At 44.3% G+C, this 8,342-nt stretch overlaps 1 protein-coding gene across 1 annotated transcript in view; it reads left to right on the forward strand.

Moving 5' to 3' along the window:
• The window catches only part of LOC137541345 (VID27-like protein), a 353,729-nt gene extending 348,761 nt beyond the window's left edge, over positions 1–4,968 (forward strand). Inside the window, exon 4 of the transcript XR_011025129.1 lies at positions 4,849–4,968. The gene's annotated coding sequence lies outside the window, so the exon portion shown is untranslated. The remainder of the gene's footprint in view (positions 1–4,848) is intronic.
• The last annotated feature ends 3,374 nt before the right edge of the window (positions 4,969–8,342 follow it).

Below are 8,342 nucleotides of genomic sequence, written 5' to 3' on the forward strand. Positions count from 1 at the left end.
AGATAGTCCATGCTCTGTATGTGCTGGGCACCTGCTTCACAGGGCCAGTTCTGTATGTGCTGGGCACCTGCTTCACAGGGCCAGCTTTGTAAGTGCTGGGCACCGGCTCCACAAGGCCAGCTCTGTATTCGCTGGGCACATGCTCCCCAGGGCCTTCCCAACCCTGAGAACTATCTCTATCGCTAGGAGATAGTTCATGCCTTGTATGTGCTGGGCACCTGCTCCACAGGGCCAGCTCTGTATTTGCTGGGCACCTGCTCCCCAGGGCCAGCTTTGTATTTGCTGGGCACCTGCTCCCCAGGGCCAGCTCTGTATTTGCTGGGCACCTGCCCCATAGGGCCAGCTCTGTATTTGTTGGGCACCTGCTCCACAGGGCCAGCTCTGTATTTGCTGCTTCAGGGCCCATCCTGTATTCATTGGGAACCCGCTCCTCAGGTTCCCCAAGCTTGTTACTATTCTTCTGTATTCTGATCTTGTACCTTGTCATTCTGATACCCTGTTGACGAACCTCGGCTCGCTCTTAGACCCTGCATCTGATTCCTGATTCTGTACCCCGAAATTTCTGATACCCTGTTGCCGTACCCTGCTTGTTTATTAGACTCCGCCTCTGCTTTCTGAATCTGTACTGTATCTGTCCGTGTGTTACGACCTGGCTTGCCCGACTTCCAGAACTGACCTTAATGTTAGAGGTAGTTCCCAGATCTGTTAGTGACACCCTCTCCTAGGTGTCACTCACGTTGTGTCCTTCATACGCTTCGCCTGACTCCTCCCCCGGGAGAGTCCAGGTCTTCAGAAGGAATCTGTATTGCTGCAGTACTTCATACTGTATGGCACTTGTTTCTAAGGCTTAGTCCTCAGGGTATTACTGTTGCACCAAGCACTCACACTACTCAGGTGTTCAGAGGTTAGCGTTATATCGGATTATCGGTGATACTGCAGATCATCAATAATCGGGTATATATCTGTATTCACAGTGATACTGCAGATCACAGAGAATCAGACCCTCTCTGCTACACCGATCGGGACAATGCACTATTTTTACTATGGACATATTCACTGGCTGGAAGAAGTATTCTAATTTGGAAACGGTGATGTAGTGGTGGTGGGTGGGTTAGTGCTCTTGCTTTGCAACGATTCCAATCCCTTCAACATCGGGATGCTGTTCTTAAAGGACCACTAGCGCACAAAAAAAAGTAGGCATTTAAAATGTGACATAACCGACATATCCATCTCCTCATAGGGTATTTCAAGGGTTTGCTTTCTTTTCAACAGCATTTCCTGAATAGCTGTTTAACTGACAAAATAGTAAGATACCAGCCGGCCTCCCTAATCACTTGCACACTATTATGTCAGTTAGATTTCGCAACTGTTCAGGAAATGCTGTTGAAAACAAAGAAAGCCCTGAGAATCCCACTTAAGCTGGCCACTAACGGTCCAATTTCTAGCGAAAAATCGTTCGAGCGATTAGAAATTCTGATCGGATTGGTTGTAAATAATCTCCATTGGTGGACACAATCGATTATGAACGAGTGAAAAAAATGTCGCCCGAATGAATTTTCGTTGAACGAAAATTTGGATTTTCTTGGTGGTCGTGATAGATCGGAAGCAAAGATTGGTTAGTTGATGGTGTAGTGAACGATTTTTCGTCCGATCAGAATTTCTGATCGCTCGAACGATTTTTCGCTAGAAATTGGACAGTTAGTGGCCACCTTTAAAAAGATGGACTGGCCCAAAACCTGTCATCTGTCCAATTTTAACTGCCTACTTCTTTCACGATAGTGGTCCCTTAAGTTTTTCCTTCTGTCTACATTGTTTTCCTCCTAGCACTCATTCTTCCGCCCACATCCAAAACATCTACAACTAGTATACTTGGCTTGGATTCACCCTGAATAGACCCTAGAGTACGATACGATACATACACTACACAATGGCTCCAAATCAATAAGCTGCATCAAACACTTTTTAAAGGGTGTAATCATGTAACGCACAAGCAAAATCAACTTTTGCATTCAGTACGTTTTTACATATTTATTGAATGTTTTCTAGATGAAACGTTATATACATCGATTCGATAACACTTTTGCGAAATCTAAATTTGATGATACCCATGCGTTACATTATGACACACTGTGTAAACTGTTTGATAAAGGTAGTGGAATTGAGGGCAATATAGACATAGGACTTTTGGATGGATTACATTGTGTGTGCACCTAAAGTGACAGTTAAGTGACAACACAATATACTCTGTGCAGCGCAGAGAAAGATGTCGCCGCTATGTACCTAATAAACATTAGCAATAGCACATTACTCAAATAACAATTCTCAAAGAACATCCACAACATCAATGTTACTATCGCATTTACTTCATCCCATTAGTTCCCTGGATAACACCAGTTGTAAACAAGATCGATTTTTACAAACATCCATGTAAAGAAAACAAACTGGTCACTGGCCAGAAGATGAATTGAAATTAGAAAATTTTTAGCACTGAGCACTCGTAACAACTTATATTACACCCCCTTCCCCCCCCCCCCCCCCCTCAAAAAAAAAGGGTTCAATTAGAACTGTAATATAGCTGTGGATACATTACGTCTTGCATGTTATTTTTTTATACCCAAAAATTTTTTACTTACACTCAGCAGCAGTTCCACTGGAACGAGGTTCTGGCCTGCCTGGAGATTCTCGCCGTGGCCGGCGTCTGCGCAGTCGCACAGAGATAGAGGCTAAGATAAAAAGAAAACATGGTATCATTCAACTTTTTTATTTTTTTAGGACAGTAAAAAAAGTTATTCAACTGTTCTTTGCAAAAAATCCATTATGTACTAATCTCCTAAGAGACGTACCACTTTCATCTGACCAATGTTGCAACTTTGTTACAAAATACTTACATGCCACAGATCGGCTCCGGGAGCGCCTTCGCCCACGCTGCCGGCTTCGGGGCCTGTGGCTGGGTCCAGCCTCATCATCTGCAGGGGGGGGGGGCCAGCAGCAGCAGGATCCTCACTGGGGTCCACAATATTGCGGGAAGAGGTAGGAGCAGAGGCGGAACGGGCCCGCCTGCGTGCCTGAGACCGATCCACTAAAAAAGAATGTGAGATTGTTTTTAAAATAAAGATGGAAGAAGATAATACCTACAGTTAAACAGTGCATTGCATAACAATAAGGCTGCTTTCACAGTGGGACGTTACAGTGCCACGTTACAGCAGCCTGTAACGCAGCCCAACTCACAGCACTGAAAAATCAATGTGCTGTTCACAGTGCACACGTTGCGTTACATAGTAACGCTGCACGTTCTGGGAAAGTCCAGCATGCTATTCCTTATACTGGTACTTTGCTGCATTGCACTGCTTGCACATGCTCAGTAAGGGGAGAGTCCTTTTGTTCCTAGCCACATGGCTAATTAATATTCACTGCACTTGGAGGAGCCGTTAGTGTTGTGCGGATCATGAACGATTCGGTTCTTGGATCCAGACCTTTTTTGTGAGTCGAATCATCCGGATCATCACAATGAATGATTCGGTTAACAGTGGATGTCTGGAAGAAACAGGAACTGCAGCTTCTGTTCACAACACAAGCACTATCTTCATGCTGCATCTCTCCCTTCCCCATTAGCACCCTCAATGTGTCCTCATTCTCCTGCACCTCTCACTCTGCTGCACCCCTGCTTCCCTAGTAAAATGATTCAAAGATTCGGTTCAAAGATCCGGATCTTTTGAAAGATCCGATTCGATTCATCCAGAATTCTTCCAGTTTACAAGGAAAGAGCCTCATCATAACACGTCTTACTCTGACGTCCAACTTCAACACCACCAGGAAGTTGCGTTAGGGGCACGTTATGAGACCTTAACGTCCCCTAAAGCGCAACGTCTTGTTGTGAAAGAGGCCTAAGAGCATTAAACCACACACATTATCAAAACCTATAACATAGTTTAACGTCATGTAAACAGTCATATTGAAAACCAAAAAAAACAAACAAACAAGGACACATCTTACAATGTTAAGTAAAATTTGAAAGCTTGTTAAACCTTGTTAATCGACGTACATTTCCTGTGCAAAGAGGGGGCGTTATGAATGGAGGAAACAAAACACAGCATTAAAAAAAAAAAAATGCTACCTACAGTTAAATATGGTTTCAGAATACTGTGAGGGTGTACGGCAAGTGCAGGGAGTGGGACTGGGAATCTAGCCAAAGGGTAAAGGGTCGCATGGCTTCCAATCAGTATCAGCACATTGAGGAGACCAATGTACAGGGATAAGTAAGAAAGATTTAAAGAGGAACTCCAGTGAAAATAATGTAATAAAAAAAGTGCTTCATTTTTACAATAATTATGTATACATGATTTAGTCAGAGTTTGCTCATTGTAAAATCTTTTCTCTCCCAGATTCACATTCTGACATGTTTTACATGGTGACATTGTTACTGTGGGCAGATTATGGAGCTGGTCTGGCTTTAACAGACAGCTGTAAGCAGCTATTTCCTGTCTGAACATTGTTACATTGTGGCAGTTTGCCCAGAGTACCGTACGGTACCAGAGCCTCTTGTGGGAGGGGTTTCAGCACAAAATCAGTCACACAGCGCCCCCTGATGGTCTGTTTGTGAAAATCATTATTTTTCTCATGTAAAAGTGGGTATCAGCTACTGATTGGGATAAAGTTCAATTCTTGGTCGGAGTTTCTCTTTAAATGCATCTTGCCTGAATCGTTAAGAAAGACAACGACCGTAAACACTGCTCTAAATCCGATAATACATTAATGCTGAGGAATAATGACAATGTTCTGGAACGTCCATCTTAGTCCTTAGACCGCAAATCAATGGTGTGATTTAATGAGAGATCTCAATTCTTACAGCACATGAAACGTGAATGAACTACAGACGTTGTATTAACAGCAATGGTCCAAAACACCTTACGACAGATTCCGGACAGTCATTGAGTACAGGTAAAGATTACAATCAAAAAATTTTGCAAAAGGAGGATATACAACAACATATTGATTTTATTCATTGTAGCAGTATACACTATTATGCATCTGCTTCATTAAACTAAACAATTGATGTAAAATGACTTCAAATCCAATTAACTTCATTGCACTTTCCTAATAGTAGCACTAGCAAGGCATTTGTCTCTCCTATTGGGTATGTAACTCACAATTGTATCGTAACAACACATTTGTTAGACATGAAAATTGTGCGGATTAACAAGGTTGAAAAAACGTACGCATCCCACTACATATATTAAAAACACATTATTTACTTACATTTCCTAAGCTGTCTTCGGATTTTCTCCACCGCACCTGGCGTCTTCATCTTGAAGTCGCTCCACATTGTCTGGATTTTTTTAACAGACCAGGTGCGGTGGTACCGGCTCTCCAGGTCACTCTGCAGCTGCTCCAAAACAGCCCTCTTCTCCTCCCTCTTCCCCTTATCGTAGCCCCCTCGTAACATGGTCTGCAAAAAAAAAAATAATTAATGATCCGCTAAAAGTAACCTTTAAAATACATACATCTCTTGCTATTGTACTAACATATGATAAGACTGATGAAAAGTCAATTGAATGTTCAATTGACTTATCATCATCAGTCTTATCAACTCCTTGAACAATAGAAGGAGATTTTCGGTAAGTGAATCGAAATCAAACTTATGAGAGCCTAAAGGCCCGTATACACGCTACACGGGAGGCAATGACGGGTCTGTCGTCAGTCGTCACCTCCCGCTGGCCGGATTTTCCGCGGACAGTCCGGCATGTCTACAGGCTGTCGGCAGACTGATAAGGCTCTTTCTGAAGTTCTGAGCGATCCGCCGGGTGGACTTTACAGACCGCTGTTGAGTGTTGACTTGAGTGTGTGTATGGGGCGTACAGTTGTGTAGTCTGAACATTAAGCCCTTCAATTGCAAAGCTTCATGGTACTATTAAAGTAGCTACAGATGCAGCATGCATTACACAGTCAAGCAAAATAAATTGAAAGTCATGTATTAATACAGTGAAGAAAAAAAGAAATAAACTTACTTTAATAATGAACACTTTTTCACGATTCTGCAGGCGTGCAGAGGTGTCGGCAGACGTCCTCCTCCTCCCACCATCACCACCACTCCCACCAGCTTCAGCAGCATCTGTCATATTCGTACAACTCTATGAATAATAACATTGCGAAATATGAAATATATTTTTTCACATACGAGAAATTATTTCTGAGCAAAACATGTATAATTGCAATAAGTTTGCTGTTTTGAGGCAAAGACAGCGACATAGCGTTCTATAGTCAGTACAATGACTATTGTGTAAATGGCTATCTAGTTACAAATCATCTGATTAATAGTAATACGTAAGTGGATATCTAATACTTTCATATACTTCTGAAGTGCTAGAAATTCCTGATGTACTTGCTAGGGAGCAGTAATGAATAAGAAAATTACCATTTTGGCGGAAGACAGCGCTGCTGCTGCTTCCGCCTCTGGGAACGTGGAGGGAGCGTTGGTGTCATCTTGAGCGGGCAGCGTGCGGCGTTCTGGATTGTCCACGCTGCATAGGAGGAGCGAGGACAATCTAGGGCACATCTGCTACCAATCTGACTGCACTTTGTGGACACATCTGCGACCAATAAGACTGCACTTTGTGGCCACATCTGCCACCAATCAGACTGCACTTTGTGGGCACAGCTGCGACCAATCTGACTGCACTTTGTGGACACTTATGCGAACAATAAGACTGCACTTTGTGGCCACATCTGCAACCAATCAGACTGCACTTTGTGGCCACAGCTGCGACCAATCAGACTGCACTTTGTGGCCACATCTGCGAACAATCAGACTGCACTTTCTGGTCACATCTGCGACCAATCAGACTGCACTTTGTGGTTACATCTGCGACCAATTAGACTGCACTTTCTGTTCACATCTCGACCAATCAGACTGCACTTTATGGGCACATCTGCGACCAATCAGACTGCACTTTGTGGGCATAGCTGCGACCAATCTGACTGCACTTTGTGGACACTTCTGCGAACAATAAGATTACACTTTGTGGCCACATCTGCAACCAATCAGACTGCACTTTGTGGCCACATCTGCGACCAATCACACTGCACTTTGTGGGCACAGCTGCGACCAATCTGACTGCACTTTGTGGACACTTCTGCGAACAATAAGACTGCACTTTGTGGCCACATCTAGAACCAATCAGACTGCACTTTGTGACCACATCTGCGAACAATCAGACTACACTTTCTGGACACATCTGCGACCAATTAGACTGCACTTTGTGGCCACATCTGCGACCAATCACACTGCACTTTCTGGTAACATCTGCAACCAATCAGACTGCACTTTATGGGCACATCTGCGACCAATTAGACTGCACTTTGTGGCCACATCTGCGACCAATCAGACTGCACTTTCTGGTCACATCTGCGAACAATCAGACTACACTTTCTGGACACATCTGCGACCAATTAGACTGCACTTTGTGGCCACATCTGCGACCAATCACACTGCACTTTCTGGTAACATCTGCAACCAATCAGACTGCACTTTATGGGCACATCTGCGGCCAATCAGACTGCACTTTGTGGGCACAGCTGTGACCAATCTGACTGCACTTTGTGGACACTTTTGCGAACAATAAGGCTGCACTTTGTGGGCCACATCTGCAACCAATCAGACTGCACTTTGTGGCCACATCTGCGACCAATCACACTGCACTTTGTGGGCACAGCTGCGACCAATCTGACTGCACTTTGTGGACACTTCTGCGAACAATAAGACTGCACTTTGTGGCCACATCTGCAACCAATCAGACTGCACTTTGTGGGCACAGCTGCGACCAATCAGACTGCACTTTCTGGCCACAGCTGCGACCAATCAGACTGCACTTTGTGGACACTTCTGCGAACAATAAGACTGCACTTTGTGGCCACATCTGCGACCAATCTGACTGCACTTTGTGGACACATCTCCAACCAATCAGACTGCACTTTGTGGGCACAGCTGCGACCAATCAGACTGCACTTTGTGGCCACATCTGCGAACAATCAGACTACACTTTCTGGGCACATCTGCAACCAATTACACTGCACTTTGTGGCCACATCTGCGACCAATCAGACTGCACTTTGTGGACACTTGTGCGAACAATAAGACTGCACTTTGTGGCCACATCTGCGACCAATCTGACTGCACTTTGTGGACACATCTCCAACCAATCAGACTGCACTTTGTGGGCACAGCTGCGACCAATCAGACTGCACTTTGTGGCCACATCTGCGAACAATCAGACTACACTTTCTGGGCACATCTACGACCAATTACACTGCACTTTGTGGCCACATCTGCGACCAATCAGACTGCAC

The sequence above is a fragment of the Hyperolius riggenbachi genome, chromosome 12, assembly GCF_040937935.1.
Source record: "Hyperolius riggenbachi isolate aHypRig1 chromosome 12, aHypRig1.pri, whole genome shotgun sequence".
NCBI lineage: Eukaryota > Metazoa > Chordata > Amphibia > Anura > Hyperoliidae > Hyperolius > Hyperolius riggenbachi.